Source organism: Balaenoptera physalus (genome assembly GCF_965194825.1).
Source record: "Balaenoptera physalus genome assembly, chromosome: 12".
In the NCBI taxonomy this organism is placed as follows: Eukaryota; Metazoa; Chordata; class Mammalia; order Artiodactyla; family Balaenopteridae; genus Balaenoptera; species Balaenoptera physalus.
In genome coordinates this window covers 42713022-42733603 of record NC_138897.1, presented here as the reverse complement: position 1 = coordinate 42733603, position 20582 = coordinate 42713022, and the positions used below count along the sequence as shown (strand labels likewise).

The 20582-nt window shown below is 35.3% G+C and overlaps 1 long non-coding RNA gene across 1 annotated transcript in view; it reads right to left on the bottom strand.

The window, feature by feature from the left end:
• Positions 1 to 19851, bottom strand: part of LOC309639253 — a 158334-nt gene extending 138483 nt beyond the window's left edge. Inside the window, exon 1 of the long non-coding RNA XR_014251558.1 lies at positions 19490 to 19851. This is a non-coding gene — a long non-coding RNA (uncharacterized lncRNA). The remainder of the gene's footprint in view (positions 1 to 19489) is intronic.
• Positions 19852 to 20582: the final 731 nt, after the last annotated feature.

Genomic DNA, 20582 nt, shown 5'->3' with positions numbered 1-20582 from the left:
AACCTGATATGGATGCCATATCAGTGTGAGCTGCCAACTTGCCACAGAGACATCTTCAGGACCACACTTATTGCTTTTGGGTTCCCTGGACATTTTTCAGTTTAGAAGATAAAAACATGACCTCATACGATATTTATAGGTCTTTATACAACTGTTAAGATAATTTAGAGAATAGTGAATAATTTGGAAGCTTACTATGTAAAACAAAAACGGAAACAAAAATACTGGTAAGGTTGCATTTGTTTTACTTCTGACCATCCAAAACCATTTCTAAATTCCCAAATACAATTGTTTACCTCAGACAGACCAGTCAAAAGAGAAAAACAAAATATTCCCCCACTACAAATTTCACAAGTACTCAGAGTTTTCATTGTGAACATAAATTTTTAGATTTTCACAGGCAGACAGAGAAGGAGAAAACATAGATGTATTGACTCAATTTGAGCGGAACCAAACACATGGATTTAGTTTATTTTCTTAATATGTTATTAAATTACTATATAAGTGTATGGTGATATTTTCCATTTTTTCCCCTAAAATTCAGATGCCTAGTTTAAGTCAGGATATTATTATAGCTACATTTTTGCTGAATTCAGAGTTTAAGTCAAGTTTTGTTATACTTGATTTACTAAGAAAATTCTTTATGTAGTGAGTGACTGAATGATGAAAATGACAGGTGAGTATATATAATAACACTTTGAGTACCTGTCATATATCAGGCACTAACTTAGGTGATGATGATTCAATGTTGAATAAAATAAAAGTCACTACTCCTGTGGTGAGCACAATTATGGTTGGGGTTTGTGGAGTTGACCAATAGTAAATTCTATGGATTTAGAGAGCAATGTAGTCAGAAAATAATAATGTGGAATATAATAGCAAGTGGTATGTGATGGTAGTGGATTGTTTGCCTCTACAATCAGTGAGAGTGCCATTTGTGTTAATATCTAATGAGGGGGTGAGATCCAGAGAGGGTAATTACAGATAGAGGCCCCAAGGAATGCAAATGGTAATGAGACTCACATGTATAAAGGTAGGAAGGAAGGTCTTTGAACTAGAACATTGTCAATAAGAGATAAAATCTTAGGAAATTACATTGGAGGAATAGGCATGAGTGATACAGCCAATAAAGCCAAGGCAAGAAGTTTGGATTTATTCTAAGCATTATTGGAAGTCATAGAAGAATTTTACCCATGAAAATGGTATAATCTTAAAAAAAAATAGAACAATCTGGCCATTGCACAGAGAATGGATCACATAGGTAAGAGGAAACACAATAAAAAAAGAGAAGTCTACTATGGTAATCTCTGAGGAAAGGCAGTGATTTATTCAGAGGTAACAGTGGTGAAAATGGAAGGAATTATGAAAATAATGAATATTCTGAAGCTGATATCAACCAAATTAGCTAATGGATAAAACAATGAAGGAAGTGGTGTGAGGAAAGAGAAGAATCAAGGATAGCACTTGGGTTTTGACCTGAGTGATGACTTTAAATGGAAAAACCTGGAGAATATAAGGTATCGAGAGAAGATATTTTATTAGTTTGCTTATTATTTACTTACAAATGAAGTTTGAGATGCTTGAATAGATAGGCAAGTAGAAATGGTAAGTAGGCAATTGGATATAAAAGTTTGAGTTTCAGGGGAGAGCTAACGGTCAGTGATAGAATTTTGTGTGTCAGAAGCATGTTTTGATAGTTAAATGAGAGGGGACTGGATAAGTTCATCTAGGAAATGCATGGAGGTAAAGGACATGTAGAGGTCAGAATAAGGAAGTAGTGCAAACAAAGTTGACTAAGCCAAAATGGCCAATGAATTAGGAGAACCAGAAGAGTGTGGTTTCAAAGAGACTTAAAAAAATATTTCAGACATAAAGGAGTAGCTAATTATGTAAAATGACATTGAAAAGTCAAATAAAAAGAAGACTGAAAACTGACCTTGGGATTTAGCAGCAGTTACTTTTACAAGATGCACATGCATGCACACACAAAACAATCAAAAATGATTCATGACTCTAAATTATAGGGCTTGCTGCATGCCTCTATTCGTGAAGTAGTCAACTGCTAGTTCCTTATGTGGCTGATAAATGTAATCACCTCACTTATATCACTTTCTGCTATATCCATGCCTCTGGTTATAATTTTACAACTTTTGCAGAATGTCCGCCCTTTAACATTGTTTATAACAGATGATAAGTTATGTTTCATGTGTTTAGACCCAATGAGATGATCTTATAAACCTTCCCAAGTAGCCATATTTTAATTTATGAAGTAAACACAGTGAAACTTATACTTATGAATGCTAAATAAAATAGACAAAATAACAATTATTGCCTTTTCCCCCAAATAGTATAAAACCTTATGTCTTTGTAATAAAAGAGATGAGAAGGCAGGCCAAATTTCAGGAACTTGTATTTGTACATAAGTTCTTATTCAATGTGATATCTATTAATTCTGTGCAAATTATCTTGCATTTACATTGATGGGTTCTGAAATTTAATAGGATAAGATTAAAAAGTGAAGTTAAAAGAGATCATTGTATTATTGTAAGGGTCATGCAGGTTATATAAGGGTGGAGTGTATGGTCAGGCCATTCAAGATAACTCTATATATCCCCTGCTTGACCAGTTCCTCCTTCACTCACATGACTATCCAATTCTCTAAATTATAGAGCTTAATTAGTAACTGCCTACCCACTGCCTCAGCTGCTAGTTTCCCTGATAATTGATGAGCCAACCTGATATCAATTCCCCCTATAAATGGTACCCTCCCTCTCCCCCTAGTAGTGCAGATTGCTCCAATATTCTGCCTTCTGTCTACCGTACACGGGGTGGTGTTGCTCCAGGACCTTTTGTTTTGGATGTGTAGGATCCCTTGTCCAATCAACCACTGATGTATTAAAAAAATCATCTTATATTTCTCTCTAGTTGACCAGTATGTATTCACTGATATATTTTACCAATAGCTTTTATATTTAATAGAGTTTGAATTGTAGTATATAATTTAATTTTGGAGATGGACTAGAACTACCTTAAAAAAAGCCAAGTCTTGCACATCCTAAGCATCTGAGCTTTACAGGTACAGTGGGGTTGGACACTGTCCCTTCCCCATACCCTCCCCCTTCCCGCCGGCACCTGTAAGCAGGTTCCTGCCACTAGGAGGCCACCTATTATTTCAAAATAAAGAGATGGTTCTTCCCTTGGAGGAAAAAAAAAAAATCTTAATAATTGCCTCTGTGAAAAAAAAAGAGGAGAGTTTTATTTTAAATAATAATCCTAAACAGAATCTGCAAATGATATATAATTCTGCTAATAATAGAGGATACAGGCTTTTGAACATTCAGAAGAATCATGCTTCCAGTATTTCTCTCTAGCTCTTTCTCTGTCCTTCTTTCACTTTCTTCCTCTTTCCCTTCCTTCCCTTCTTTTAAATGTTTTTCTGGGTTACCTGTGGCACAGTACCAAAAAATAGGCCAGTCCTCTTGTAGAAGTAGTGGCTGTATGAGTGACTGAAGACGGGCTGTAGTTTCACCTCTGCCTATTATCAACAGTAGATACTTACTGTATCACTTGAGTCCTGTGTTTCCCCTCTTCCTTTGTGATACAAGAACACTGGATTAGATCAGTCTTTTTTTAAACTTTTGGAAGGATGGAGTGAAATTTATGGATCCTTTGAACAGAAAAAAATGTACCATCACACATTCACAATTATTTTGTATGTGGTCTCAGGTATATTAGAACTTCTGGACCAGAAGGCAGCCAGATTTAATGTCCACAACTTCAGATGCTACAGAGAGGAGCAAAGGTGCACAGGCACAGAAAGAGATATTTGTTCGCATCTTCATGCAGTTAATGAAAATCTGCTTTCCTATACTAATAGGTAGCACAAAAAGCTGGCTTCCATAAACAATAAGAGCTGCCAGAAAGCCATTCTTGTATGCTGGAAGAACAGAGACCCAATTCACATTTATTTATAGATCTTGTTGCACCTTTGCTTAGTCAAGTGTGAATTTGTTCTTCTCCCTGCAATAATACAATATATGTCTCTGACTGTATTCCTGGAGCATGGCAGGGATTAGTTTCGATCAATATAGAGTAAGCTCTTCTCTTGGTCATCATAGGCTTCTGTGACATTTGGGGCATTGTCATCTAAAGGCAAGTTCTTAGGAAGTCTTTTTTCACCTTTGCTTAATTAAGCATGCTTCAACACCACAACCCAAAGGCTGATCATCTTATATATCAGTATCTCAAATCTCATCATAAGCGTTGAGTTTTATCTTTGCATTTAGAATTCACTAAATGATAAAAATTCTTAATCTTTAGAACACAATCATGGCACAATATAGGAGCTTACTCCCTGACCTGACAACTAATTCATCTTTTTAGCCTTTTTTTATAATCACCAGACATAAGAAAGAGAAAATTAGCTCTTTTACCATAAATTATTTAAATTACCCTAAGGCAAAAGCTTATATAAATCACTTCTTTACAACAACATTTATGACTATTTTACATTACTTGATACCATAGCAGGAATGACAAATATATGATGGATTTTGGCAAACAATTAGATTCTCTTGATTAAAATGGTGATGCACTACTTTTTTTTTTTTTTTTTTTTTTTTTTTTTTAATGACAAATAACTGTCTCGAGTAAGGGCAGCAGTAATTCCAAGTAAAATCTGAGCTTCTAGTTTATGGTAAGAGCAATAGGAACGTAATCTTTCAAATTCCAGGAAATTATATTTCTCAAAGCTTGATAATTGTGGCTGAATAAATGAATGTATGGCTTTTTGGGATAACTGGATGATAGTTTATTAAATGTTCATGAGGTTAAGGTTAATTTTACTTTGTCAAGGGTTACAGGGGCACTTTTAATTCCAACAAAGTTTTCTGAAAATGCATTTTACTAGTTCAAAGGAAGACTGGAAAAGAAGCTATGAATGACAGAGAAAATTATTTTTTCATTAGCAAAACAGTGACAATAACAGCCCCAGACAAAAAACAAAACAAAACAAAACACAAACATTGAGGCTATTTTCTTCATGAAAGCAGTACCTTTAAGGAAAGATAGATGCATTAACATTTAGTCCTATTGAGACTGTTATTCACAGAGAAATGTGAAGCCTGGATTCCCTGTCTTCAGGAGTGGCAGCTCCTTTCTCTCAGTCACAGAGTTGTGCCCACAACTTCCTCATTCATGCCACACCTTTCTGTTACCAAGTAAATGCAACATCATTTCAGAGAGAACTGATGTTAGTAAAATTAGCCAGTCACACACAGGAGCATTTATTGAGATCCTCTGGTTGTATATTTCCAGATCACAGTTGAGAAAAAAAACAACCTGTAGACCAATGAGAAAGTGCATCAAAAGCTGCAAGGGCAGCACATTTTTTTCTAATATCATCTCTTCTGGGAAACATTACCTCCTGTGCTCTTCCAGACCATTGATTCCATTCTGAACCCATAAAAAAGAGATTATAAATCAAGAGAAGGAGGTACTGGTAGAATATTATGAATGGTTTACAAGTTATTTTGTGAACAAAATTGAGAACATTAGAGCTGCTGAGCAGCCCTCTACCGCTAATCATTTTTTCCATTAACTAAGATTTTTGCCCACTCTAGAGAGAGTGGCATGATTTTTATAACAGTATTGTATAGTAGACTTCTAAAGCATCAAACACGCAGTGTTTACCAATTGCTACCCACTTCATATATCTTGTAAAAGTCTCAATACCTAACGTGGATACCCGTTCCTTCTGACATTTCCCAGGATATAAACCACCAGTTAGATCTCTCTAATACAATAAAGTGATATAATGAAAGTGATACAAGATTAAAAGATAGTAGTAGGTATTTGTTCCAATCTTAATGCTGCTTCAAGCTATTTTTATAGCCTTGGGAAAAATTGCTTAATGAAACTAAGCCTCAGTTTCCTTCTGAGTATAAAGGTAAAGAGGAAGCCACGTGTATCTCACAGGATGCTACACAGAAAAAAAAAATGAGAATGCATATGTGGAATTCTTTCAAAATTGAAAAACACTTTTGAATATAAAAGCAAAGTAGAGTAATCATCATCATCTATTATCCTATTGTTTTCATCATCATTTCTGTAGTGTTCTAAATTTCCATTGTCTTGTTCCAATGAATTCCATGCATATAATGAGATCATGATCTTATTTCTAGGTTGTAATGGACACTGTTTCTGAAGGCTTGCAGTCATTCATCATCTTCTGGATAATAGTTCTGCAATTTCTGTCTAGGATCATGTGTTTCTTCCCATGTGTCCAAATCAGTTCATATGGCTCCAAAAAGATCTTGACTCTACATCAGGAAGATGATATAAATTAGGTATAAACCAATCAGTGTTGCATTTATTTGGCTTCAAAAATTTGTTCAAGAATTGGCATATAATAACACTTTAACTGGAAATGCTGGAATAGCAATTGGGAAGGGTGTAGTCCTGAAAACTACTAGCAGCATCTTATGTCTATATTAAACACTTATCTGAGAATACAGTCTTCACAGAGGTTTCAAAACTAAGACATGAAAGACAAAAGCAGATTTTTATGAGATAGTTTAAAACCCTATGTTAAGCTGTGACTCAATCCATTTTTGCCCTGTGCTATTCAGTTATATGACCTAGTAAATATCCTTCCTTTTCCTGAGTCAGTTTTGATTACACTTACTGTCATTTTCAAACAAAATAATGCAAATACATAAAGTAAATATATTTTTTAAATTATATTTTTGAAAATCTAATTTTTGAATGCTTCTGTGTGTTTTCAGGCATTCCATGAGAACTTTCTACCTTTATACACTTAATCCTCTCACACAGCTCTCTGAGATAGATATCTTCTTTATTCCCAGATTAAAGATGAGAGAGTTGAGAGGCTATTGCTCAAGGTTACACGACTAGTAAGGGGAGGAGCCAGCATTCAATTACCATTCTGCCAACAGACACTGTACTTTTTATCATGCAATAAGGGTTCATTTATTTTATGGAAAAATTCTTCACCACACATAAACAAGGGGCAAAAATATTGTATGTGTAATTGAAATTCTTTTAATTTTAATTTTCATTAGGTCAGCTCCACCCTTGATTGTGCCTCCTTCATGGGAATCTGTAGAAACCAGAGGAAGAGAGGTTCAATGAAGAGTGCAAAGTTGACCTTAGAACAGTGATTAAGCTAGTGGATGCTAAAGTCAAGTTGACGATTTGCATGGTGGCAAAAGGAGAGAGAATTTTTCTTCTGATTACACTAAGGAACTCCACTATAACATACTTGCCTCTGAATGGAATATGAAAGTTTGGAACTTAATAGTATCAGAGTGTTTACTGCCATAGCTTCAACCCAACCACGCTGGGTGTCAGTAAGTCTCTGCTCAGTCCTGTTGTCACAGGAGATATTGTGGTAGAGAACCCAGAAAAGGGAATACAGGGGAGTTGTATGCTGCTTGGCTTTCACAATTGTATCTGGTAGAAAATTAGAAATCTAAGAGAAAATGGGTTATAATTGAGGTAATATTTCCTATAGTTCTGATTCCTTAGGATTTTAAAAATACCTGGAACTTTACATTGCTGCATTAGGCCACTTTCAGAAAAGTTCGGGGACTTATTTTATGCAGGGCACACAATATGCAATCATGGCTCAGCTCTCCCAACAGTTATAAATGTGCAGCATAGTCCGATAGGGTTCACTTCTTTGTTCCCAGGTGGTTACATATCATCACTCAAAGGAATCACTTAAGATAACATTGATGTATGAATTATTTTCCCTGACCAAGAGGAAGCTCTTTCCAGTCAATTGACACTCGGTTTTGAGTGTCTGAATGTCTCACAGTTGAATTATTAGAAAATGACGTTGAAAGTAGGAAAGTTTTTTTTTTTTTTTTCTTGTACCCATCTTCTGAGTGACTTTAGTATACAGATGAATGTATTTCCAGCTAATAGAGAAACTTGAAATAAACACTTAACAGCAGTTTTCATTAAAAATTCAGAATAATTTTCAATGTCAAATTCTAATTCCAGTTGCCATTGTTATTCCATTTAAAACGATAATGGTAATTCTCAACCCCTTCCTTCCTGGAGCACAAAACCAATGCTGCCTTCAAGGGAGAACAAGGCACTGATTCATGTCCCTGTTACATCTTAGCTGGATTGCAGCAGTTCATTATAGTTTTTCTTGACTGTTTACTTAGGCAGTAAATCTTGTCATTACATATACTGTATCTGCCACTTTTAAGACAGCTTCACAAAGGGCCTATTGCTATTATAAACCTTTAATTTAAAAATCTATAATTAAAGAAGGGCAAATATGTTATTTGAGGCTTGAAGCATTGGTGATTTGGAGACACTCCAACATTTAACTTGAACTTGCTCAAAGTAATAATTTCAGAGATGAGATAAGTGGGGTGATGAGGCAATGGGTAAAAAATAGCAAAATCCCCCAAGAGATATTGTCTCATATTCAGGGCCTCATACCTTTGTCCACCTAACCACACTGGTAAGATTTTTATCTCTAAGGACAAAAGCTACAAGAATCAAATAGAAATGGTTTAAGAGACAGGAGGTACTTCAATAGGCCAGTATTTTGAGGACCCTTGATTGCTGATCCTTGTTCCCTTGGAATTCTTCAAATTAACCTCCCCCCACCCCAATTTTTATCATCAAAATTAATTAAGAGCAGTTTTCAAGGGAATCAAACTATAACATCTTTCACTTTTTCTCGACTTCTGTCTTTAAAAATGAGTATTAAAATTCATTTTTAATATTTTACCTTATTTCACCTTTTTATTCAGTGACTATTTGGCACTAGGCTCTCTGTTAAGTACTTTATTCATCACATCCTTGGCAAGAGTCTCTTAAAATATAAAAATAAATACTTTATATTAAATATAATTGAATGAAGTATGAGAGTCTGTTACTTTTTGGATCAGAAATTGAGATCAAGTTTGGATAATGTGTCTGCAATATTTGAAGCTGCACCATGACCATTAATGTTCTCAAACACACAGGTAGAGTTTTTTGAAATTTCTATTTGCTAAAATCTGGAACAGACTTGATTGTTCCAGAAGACCAATGTTTCATGGTTCTCTAAAATATGCATACTGTCCCCAGGTGATCTAATTTTTCTTCTTCTCCAAGCTTCAACTTCTATCTCTTCAAATGCAACTCCCAAATTTATAACTCTATTTTATTTCTGTCTTCCAGAATTATGTTGCCAACTTAATATTTTTGTTTTGTTTTTCTTTTTGTTTTTTTAAAATTTTGAAATAATTTTAAACTTACAGAAGAGTTTCAAAGATAGCACAGAGAGACACCACGTATCCTTCACTCAGTTCCCTCTAACGTTGGCAACTTCTAAAATAACAGTTCAATGACCACAACCAAGAAATTAGCATTAATACAACACTATTCACCAGTTTTCTCCTAATGTCCTTTCTTTCTATAAGAATATAATCTAGGATCTGACATTACTTTTACTCATCATGTCTCATTCTCTTCTCATGGATGATGGTTTCTCAATCTTTATCTGTTTATCATGACCTTCACACTTTTGATCAGTTATCTGGTAGAGCATTTTTTGTCTGGTGTTTTCTCATGGTTAGACTGAGTTTAAGGATATTTGGAAAGGATAGCACAGAAATGAAGTACTTTTCTCAACTCATCTTATTTTGTGTCATAAATTATGAGATTAAACTTGGTCACTTGCTGAAGGGGGTGTTTTTCATGTTTCTCCACTGTGAAGTTATTATTTTTCCTCTTTCCATGCTTTGTTTCTAGGTGTCCCTAAGTCCAGTTCACACTCAAGAGGAGGATAATTAAGCTTCAATTCCTGAAGGGAGAACTCTGAAAGAAATTTTAAACATAGTCAAGTCTTGAACAATAGGGGGTTAAGGGTTCCATCCCCTCTGCATAGTCGAAAATCTGTGTACTGCTAACTCCGCCTGAAAACAAAATAATTGATAACAGACTTACTCAAGGACAGGAAGCTGAAAAATTCTGGATAGAATCAAGACTCAAGCCCTAGTTCTTTTGATTCCACATAATCATACACAAACTTTTCTCTACACTTAGTTAATTTAAAGATCTGTAAGAAAATATAGGTATTTACTACATTTATTGAAAAAAAATTCTGTGTATAAGTGGACCCATGCAGTTCAAACTGTATTGTTCAAGGGCCAACAATATATGTTAAAATCACCACAAAAATTGAAAATATTTTGGGGGAGATATTTTGAAGATATAAGGATAATCTGTTCTCTTTAAAGTTTTACCCACTAATTTTAGCATTCATTGTGGACTTTACCTGCAACAAGTATTACTGGGTGTTCTAATCATTAATTTTTTCACATTTCCCACATCAATTTCTCATATATTAGCTGGAATTTTTCTGTAAGGAAAAGTTATCATTACTTCATTATTTATTTGTTTGTTTGTTTATTTCTTCAATTGCTTATTTACATTGGGATGGACTCATGGGTAAATATTTTTAGTCAAAATTTCATACTATCTTTATATAGTTGCTTAAATTGTTTCACCTTTGGCCATTAGGTGCTCTTTCATGTTGGTTCCTTTGTCCTTTTAACATGCACCTCTCTTTTGTTTTTCTTTATAGCACTTCTCTAATTTCTAGTCCCACAAGATTCTTCAGGGCCTTCTGGTATTTCCATACCCTAGTTCAGGATTCAAATATTTCTTTAAGGAACCCTAGATCAGATCCTTTTTGGAAAATAATATTTAAAGACCAAGAGGTATGCTCATTGCTAGTGAATTTTCACTGATTTTAAGCCCTCTAAGCAAACTTGCTAGGAAATGTGTGTGTTTTTCCTAACCATGTACACATTTATATCTATATATATTTTATCTCTCTATCCTGTATCTATCTATCTATCTAATCTATAAATCAAAGTAAATATACATTCATTCTGTTATCTTTCACGCTGACACACCACCTCAGGGTTCATTCCATCTTTTCCTGTTTTACCTGTTTTTAACTTCTTTCTTTTACAAAAAGAAGCCTGAATCTCATTATCTCCAATAAATTTGCTTTTCCAAACCTTGTATACATGTAAAGTAGTCAGAATCACTTACCTGGACTCCTGTGAAAAAAATAAATTTACCAATCATTGTAAATTGTTTGTGTACAGTTTTTGTTGGTTATTGTTATATTGTTGTTGTTATTTTTAGGCTAACAGTGTTTGGTAAAAATACTGTTTTACAAAGTTATTTAGGTTAGTTCCTTCCTTCCCCATCCTCTTTAGTGGGCATATATCCTATATCTGTAATGTGGTTAGATTCCTTCTTCACAGTCTGATTGTTTCATTTTGAATTCTCCTTCTCTCCTTGTTGTTTTTTCCTTTCCATTTATTTTTCTAAATTTATGTTCAGCAGATTTATATAAAATGTATAAATTATAAGTACATCCCAATGACTTTTTACAATGTACATATGGACATTATTTCCATGCAGTTCAAGGTATAAAATATCACTGACACACACACAGATCCCCTTAGGACCCTCCCAGGCATTACTTCTCAAAAAGTAATCTTTTTTTTTAAGGTTTGTAACAATGGGTTAGCTTATCTGTTTTTGAACACACTATAAATAGATTCATTTTTTTAACTCAATATTATGTTTATGTGACCTATTCATGTTGTGATGTGTAGGAGTGGTTTGTTCTTTTGAATCGTCCTATAGTAATCAACTTTATTGAAGGACAATTTATAAACAATAAAATGCACCTATTTTTAAACATATGGTTTGCATTTTGATATATGTATGCTCTACTCAAGATACAGAACACTCCCAACACCACAAAGACGTTCTCATGCTACGTTACAGTCTAGACCATCTTCCTCATCCACTCCATGCCTCATTGATCTTATTTCTTACCAACTTGGTCATTTTGAAATATTCATCTCTCTGTGTTCCTCCTTGGCTTTCAAAACTATCAGTCCTTCTCCATTGCTTTCAGGATAAAATGACTTTTTTATGTTCTCCATGAGCTGACCTCTGTTTACTGTCACTTGTTGCTCTCCTATTCATTCTAATGTCTTTCTATATAGGACTACTTACAATTTCATGAATGTCCTAAGATTTTTCCTTTATGCCTTCATACATGTATGAATTTCTTTGAGAGCAACCTTCCTTTCCCTTCACACCCCTGGTCAGCCAATTGGCTAATTTTGGTCTACCCCTTAGAACTAAACTCTGCTACCTTTTCCTCCAGTTGTGTGAGATGATGGCCCTCAGATGTGCACCCATCCACCTTATGTTCACCTCTGTCATAATGCTTATCACATGATATTTTTAAATTAATTAATTAATTTTTTACTTTTTATTTTATATTGGAATATAGCTGACTAAAAATGTTGTGATAGTTTAAGGTGCACAACAAAGTGACTCAGCCATACATATACATGTATCCATTCTCCCCCAGACTACCCTCCTATCCAGGCTGCCACATAACATTGAGCAGAGTTCCCTGTGCTATACAGTAGGAACCTTGTTGGTTATCTTTTTTAAATATAGCAGTGTGTACCTGTCAGCCCAAACTCCCTAACTATCCCTTCCCTCCACCCTTCCCCTCTGGTAACCATACGTTCATTCTCTAAGTCTGTGAGTCCATTTCTGTTTTGTAAATACGTTCATTTGTATCATTTCTTTCAGGTTCCGCATATAAGTGATATCATACGATATTTCTCTTCTCTGACTTCACTCAATATGAGTCCATCTCTCAGTCCATCCATGTTATTGCAAATGGCACTATTTATTCTTTTTTTATGGCTGAGTAATATTCCACTGTATATATGTACCACAACTTCTTTATCCATTCCTCTGTCAATGGACATTTAGGTTGCTTCCATGTCTTGGCTACGAACAGTGCTGCAATGAACATTGGGGTGCATGGATCCTTTCAGACCATGTTCTTCTCCAGATATATGCCCTGGAGTGGGATTGCAGGGTCATATGGTAGCTCTATTTTTAGTTTTTTAAGGAAGCTTCACACTGTCCTCCATAGTGGCTGTACAAATTTAAATTCCCACTAACACTGTAGGAGGGTCACTTCTCTCCATACCCTCTGCAGCATTTATTGTTTGTGGACTTTTTAATGATAACCATTTTGACTGGTGTGAAGTGATATCTCATTGTAGTTTTTATGTGCATTTCTCTAATCATTAGCAATGTTGAACATCTTTTCATGTGCCTCTTGGTCATCCGTATGTCTTCCTTGGAAAAATGTCTATTTAGGTCTTCTGCCCATTTTTTTGATTAGGTTATTTGTTCTGGTGATATTAAGCTGCATGAGCTGTTTGTAGATTTTGGAGACTAATCCCTTGTCGGTCACATCATTTGCAAATATTCTCTCCCAATCTGTGGGTTATCTTTTCATTTTCTTTATCGTTTCCTTTGCTGTGCAAAAGCTTTCAAGTTTAATTAGGTCCCATTTGCTTATTTTTGTTTTTATTTCCATTATTATGGGAGATGTATCAGAAAAGATATTGTTGCAATTTATGTCAGCAAGTTCTGACTATGTTTTCCTCTAGGAGTTTTATAGTGTCCAGTCTCAAATTTAGGTCTTTAATCCATTTTGAACTTACTTTTGTGTATGGTGTTAAAGAATGATCTAATTTCACTTTTTTACATGTAGTTGTCCAGTTTTCCCAGCACCATTTGTTAAGAGACTGTCTTTCCACCATTGTATATCTTGCCTCCTCTGTTGTAAATTAATTGACCATAGGTGTGTGGGTGTACTTCTGGGCTTTCTATCCTGTTGCATTGATCTATAGTTCTATTTTTGTGCAAGTACCATACTGTTTTGATGACTACAGCTTTGTATTATAGTCTGAAGTCAGGGAGCCTGATTCCTCCAGCTCCATTTTTCTTTCTCAACATTGTTTTGGCTATTTGGGGTCTTTTGTGTCTCCATACAAATTTTAAGGTTTTTTTTTTATCTATTTCTGTGAAAAATGACATTGGTAATTTGAAAGGAATTGCATTGAATCTGTAGATTGCCTTGGGTAGTATAGTCATTTTGACAATATTTATTCCTCCAATACAAGAACATGGCATATCTTTCCATCTGTTTGTGCCTTCTTCGATTTCTTTCATTACTGTCTTAGAGTTTTTAGAGTACAGGTCTTTTGTCTCCTTAGGTAGGTTTATTCCTCAGTGTTTTATTCTTTTTGATGCAGTGGTAAGTGGGATTATTTCTTGAATTTCTGTTTCTGATCTTTCATTGTTAATGTATAGAAATGCAACAGATTTCTGTGTATTAATTTTGTAGCCTGCAAATATACCAAATTCATTGATTAGCTCTAATAATTTTCTGGTAGTGTCTTTAGGATCTTCTATGTATAGTATCATGTCATCTGCAAACAGTGACAGTATAATTTATTTTCCAATTTGGATTACTTTTATTTCTTTTTCTTCTCTGATTGACCTAGTTGGACTTCCAAAACTATGTTGAATAAAAGTGGTGAGAGTGTACATCCTTGTCTTGTTTCTGATCTAAGAGGAAGTGATTTCAGCTTTTCATCATTGAGTATGATGCAGGCTGTAGGTCTGTCACATATGGCCTTTATTATGTTGAAGTAGGTTCCCTCTATGTCCACTTTCTGGAGAGTTTTTATCATAAATGGGTGTTGCATTTTGTCAAAACCTTTTTGTGCATCTATTGAGATGATCATATGGTTTTTATACTTCAATTTATTGGTGTGGTGTATCATGCTGATTGATTTGCAGATATTGAAAAATCCTTGCATCCCTGGGATAAATCCCACTTGATCATGACGTATGATCCTTTAATGTATTGTTGGATTCAAATTGCTAGTATTTTGTTGAGGATTTTTGGGTCTATGCTCCTCAGTGATTTTGGCCTGTAATTTTCTTTTTTAGCGGTATCTTTGTCTGGTTTTGGTATCAGGGTGATTGTGGCCTCATAGAATGAGTTTGGGAGTTTTCTTTCCTCTGCAATTTTTTGGAAGAGGTTGAGAAGGATAGGTCTTAATTCTTCTCTAAATGTTTGATAGAATTCACCTGTGATGCCATCAAGTCCTGGATTTCTGTTTGTTGGGAGGTTTTTAATCACAGTTTCAATTTCAGTGCTTGTAATTGGTCTGTTCATATTTTCTAATTCTTCCTGGTTCAGTCTTGGAAGGTTATACCTTTCTAGGAATTTGTCCATTTCTTCCAGGTTGTCCATTTTATTAGCATACAATTGCATATAGTTGTCCCTTTTTATCCTTTGTATTTCTGTGGTGTCAGTTGTGACTTCTCCTTTCTCATTTCTAATTTTATTGATTTGAGTCCTCTCCCTTTTTTTCTTGATGAGTCTGCCTAAAGGGTTATCAATTTTGTTTATCTTTTCAAAGAACCAGCTTTTAGTTTCATTGATCTTTGCTAATGTCTTCTTTGTCTCTATTTCATTTATTTCTGCTCTGATCTTTCTGATTTCTTTCCTTCTACTAACTTTCAGTTTTGTTTTTCTTTCTCTAGTTGATTTAGGTGTAAGGTTTGGTTGTATGTTTGAGATTTTTCTTGTTTCTTGAGGTAGGATTGTATTGCTATAAAGTTCCCTCTTAGAACTGCTTTTGCTGTATCCTATAGGTTTTGGATTGTTGTGTTTTCATTTTCATTTGTCTCTAGGTATTTTTTGATTTCCTCTTTGATTTTTTCAGTGATCCATTTGTTTTTAGTAGTATATAGTTTAGCCTCCACGTGTTTGTGTTTTTTATAGTTTTTTTCTTGTAGTTTATTTCTAATCTCATAGTCTTGTGGTTGGCAAACTTACTCGATTTTATTTCAATTTTCTTAAATTGACTGAGGCTCATGTTGTGACCCAGGATGTGCTCAATCTTGGAGAAGGTTCTGTGGGCACTTGAGAAGAATGTGTATTCTTGTGCTTTTGGAGAGGGTGCTCAATAAATATAAATTAAGTCCAGCTGGTCTAATGTGTCATTTAAGTTCTGTGTTTCTTATGTATTTTCTGTCTGGATGATCTGTCCATTGGTGTAAGTGAGGTGTTAAAGCCCCCCAACTCTTATTGAGTTACTGTTGATTACTCCCTTTGTGGTTGTTAGTATTTGCCTTATATACTGAGGTGCTACTTTGTTGGGTGCATATATGTTTAAAATTGTTATATCTTCCTCTTGGATTGAAACCGTGATTGTTATGTAGTGTCCTTCTTTGTCTCTTATAACAGTCTTTATTTTTAAGTATATTTTGTATGATATGAGTATCTCTACTGCAGATTTCTTTTGATTTCCATTTGCATGGAATACCTTCTTCCATCCCCTCACTTTCATTCTGTATGTGTCCCTAGGTCTGAGGTGGGTCCCTTGTAGACAGCATATATACAGATCTTGTTTTCATATCCATTCAGCCAGTCTATGTCTTTTGCTTGACACATTTAATACATTTACATTTAAGGTAATTATTGATATGCGTGTTCCCTATTGCCATTTTCTTAATTGTTTTGGGTTTGTTTTTGTAGGGGTTTTTTTCTTTCCTTCCTCTTTTATTCTCTTCTCTTGTGGTTTGATGACCATTTTTAGTGTTGTGTTTGGGTTACTTTTTCTTTTTTTGTCTGTATCTATTGTAGGTTTTGGGTTTGCTGATCGCATGAGGTTTTGATATAGCAGCAATATATGTATAAGGTTGTTTTAAGTTGCTAGCCTCTTTCCCACATAGAGGAGTTCCTTTAGCATTTGTTGCAAAGCTGGTCTGGTGATGCTGAATTCTCTTAGGTTTTGCTTGTCTGTAAAGCTTTTGATTTCTCTGTCAAATCTGAATGAGAGCTTGCTGGGTAGAGTATTCTTGATTGTAGGTTCTTCCCTTTCATCACTTTAAATATATCATGCCACTCCCTTCTGGCTTGCAGAGTTTCTGCTGAGAGATCAGCTGTTAAACTTATGGGAGATTCCTTGTATGTTATTTGTCTTTTTTCCCTTGTTTCTTTTAATAATTTTTCTTTGTCCCTGCCTGGGACTCTCTGCACTTCCTGGACGTGGGTAGATATTTCCTTTCTCATGTTAGGGAGGTTTTTGACTGTAATCTCTTCAAATATTTTCTCAGGTCCTTTCTCTCTCTTTTTTCCTTCTAGGACCCCTATAGTGTGAATGTTGGTGTGTTTAATGTTGTCACAGAGGTCTCGTAGGCTGTTTTCATTTCTTTACATTCTTTTTTCTTTATTCTCTTCTGCAGCAGTGATTTCCACCATTCTGTCTTCCAGGTCACTTATCCATTCTTCTGCCTCAGTTATTCTGCTATTGATTCCTTCTGGTGTATTTTTCATTTCAGTTATTGTATTGTTCATCTCTGTTTGTTTATTCTTTAATTCTTCTAGGTTTTTGTTAAACATTTCTTGCATCTTCTTGATCCTTGCCTCCATTCTTCTTCCAAGGTCCTGAATCATCTTCACTATTATTTTTCTGAATTTTTTATCTGGATATTTACCTATGTCCACTTCATTTAGTTGTTTTTCTGGGGTTTTATCTTGTTCCTTCATCTAGGCTCTAATCCTCTGCCTTTTCATTTGTCTATCTTTCTGTGACTGTGGTTTTCATTCCACAGGCTGCAGGATTGTAGTTTTCTTACTGCTGCTGTCTTCCTACTGGTGTAAGTGGCTTGTGCAAGCTTCCTAATGAGAGGAATTGGTGGTGGGGAGAGCTGGGTGTTGCTTGGTGGGCAGAGCTCAGTAAAACTTTAATCCTTTTGTCTGCTGATTGGTGGGGATGTGTTCCTTCCCTGTTGGTTGTTTGGCCTGAAATGGCCCATCACTGGAGCCTACAGACTCTTTGGTAGGGCTAATGAGTACTTCTCAGAACTTCTGCTTTCTGCTGCCAGTGTCTTTGTCCCTGCAGTGAGCCACAGCTGCCCCCTGCCTCTACAGGAGATCCTCCAGCACTAGCAGGTGAGTCTGGTTCAGTCTCCTATGGGGTCACTGCTCCTGTCCCTTGGGTTCTGGTGCACATAAGACTTTGTGCATGCCCTCCAAGAGTGGAGTCTCTATTTTCCCCAGTTCTGTTGAAGTCCTGCAATCAAATCCCCCTGGTCTTCAAAGTCCGATTCTCGGGCATTCCTCCTCCCATTGCTGGACCCCCAGGTTGGGAAGCCTGATATGGGGCTCAGAACCTTCACTCCAGTGGATGGACTTCTGTGGTATAATTGTTCTCTAGTTTGTGAGTTGTCCACCCAATGGTGATGGCATTTAATTTTATCATGATTGTGCACCTCCTACTGTCTCACTGTGGCTTCTCCTTTGTCTTTGGATGTAGGGTACCTTTTCTGGTGAGTTCCAGTGTTTTCCTCTTGATGATTGTTCAGCAGTTAATTGTGATTCTGGTGCTCTTGCAAGAAGGAGTGAGCACACGTCCTTCTACTCTGCCATCTTGACCCAACCTCCATCATATGGCATTTTTATCAATTTAAATTTTATATTCTAAATTATCATTATGTAAAATTTACTTTGCAGGATGTTTATTTCTGTCAATGTTTATACATGTATAGATTCGTGTAATAATAATTAGGATGCTAAACAGTTCAATCCCATCACAATTCTCCCTCAAATTATCACTTTATAGTCACCCTCTCGCTTTCCCTAACCTCTGGCAATGTCTGATCTCTTCTCCAATAGTATTGCTTGTCTTTTGGAGAATATTACATAAGTGGGTCATAGGGTTTGTCACCTTATAATATTGGCTTTGAAATTAATACAAGTTAGTGTGTGTGTGTTTATTAAATCATTAAATAAATCCTACAATAATATATTTAAAATATTGTCTTATAGAAAATGTTTTAAATCATTTAAGAGAAAAAAATTAAAAAAAAAAACATGTCTATGCTGCCTTTATAATTGCCTGAATAGTTACTATTACTAGTGTTCTATATTTCTTCACGGATTCAAATTATCTAGTATTACTGAATGACTTCCTTTTAGCCTGCAGAATTTTGTTTAGTATTTGGCTTCTAATAACAAATTCTCTAAGTCCTTTTTTTTTTTTTTTTTTTTGGAAATGTCATTATTTTGCCTTCATTCTTGAAGTATAGTTTTTATGGGTATAGAATTATTGATTGACACTTTATTTTTCTTTTCTTTCAATACTTTTTCTATGCCTTTGCACTGACCATTGATTTTGATGAGAAGTAGGTGTATTATTGTTTTTCCTTGTACATAATGTGCCATTTTACTATGGCTAGTTGCAATATTTTCTCTTCATCTTTGTCTATCAACAGTTTCTTTACAATGTGTCTAGGTATGAATATCACTGTGTTTACTCAAAATTCATAGAGCTTCTTTGATATGTAAATTAATGTTTTTCATCAAATTAGGGAAGTTCTGGTCATCATACCTTGGAATAAATTTTTTCTGTTTCTCTCTTTCTGGGGAAGATTGGTGCAGTAATTTCTTTTTTTAATCATAGGAGTACTGCTTTTTTCAGTTCTCTGCATTTCTAAACTAAAATTGAAAGTCTACGTCACGAACATTTTTTTTCTTTAACATCTTTATTGGAGTATAATTGCTTTACAATGGTGTGTTAGTTTCTGCTTTATAACAAAGTGAATCAGTTATACATACACATATGTTCCCATATCTCTTCCCCCTTGCATCTCCCTCCCTCCCACCCTCCCTATCCCACCCCTCTAGGTGGTCACAAAGCACAGAGCTGATCACCCTGTGCTATGCGGTTGCTTCCCACTAGCTATCTATTTTACATTTGGTAGTGTATATATGTCCATGCCACTCTCTCACTTTGTCACAGCTTACCCTTCCACCTCCCCATATCCTCAAGTCCATTCTCTAGTAGGTCTGTGTCTTTACTCTCTTCTTGCCACTAGGTTCTTCATGACCTTTTTTTTTCCTTAGATTCCATATGCATGTGTTAGCATACGGTATTTATTTTTCTCTTTCTGACTTACTTCACTCTGTATGACAGTCTCTAGGTTCATCCACCTCACTGCAAATAACTCAATTTCGTTTCTTTTTATGGCTGAGTAATATTCCATTGTATATATGTGCCACATCTTCTTTATCCATTGATCCGATGATGGACACTTAGGTTGTTTCCATGTCCTGGCTATTGCAAATAGAGCTGCAATGAACATTTTGGTACATGACTCTTTTTGAATCATGGTTTTCTCAGGGTATATGCCCAGTAGTGGGATTGCTGGGTCGTATGGTCATTCTATTTTTAGTTTTTTAAGGAACTTCCATACTGTTCTCCATAGTGGCTGTATAAATTTACATTCCCACCAACAGTGCAAGAGTGTTCCCTATTCTCCACACCATCTCCAGCATTTATTGTTTCTAGATTTTTTGATAATGGGCATTCTGACCGGTGTGAGATGATATCTCATTGTAGTTTTGATTTGCATTTCTCTAATGATTAATGATGTTGAGCATTCTTTCACGTGTTTGTTGGCAACCTTTATATCTTTTTTGGAGAAATGTCTATTTAGATCTTCTGCCCATTTTTGGATTGGGTTGTTTTTTTTTTGTTATTGAGCTGCATAAGCTGCTTGTAAATTTTGGAGATTAATCGTTTGTCAGTTCTTTCATTTCCAAATATTTTCTCCCA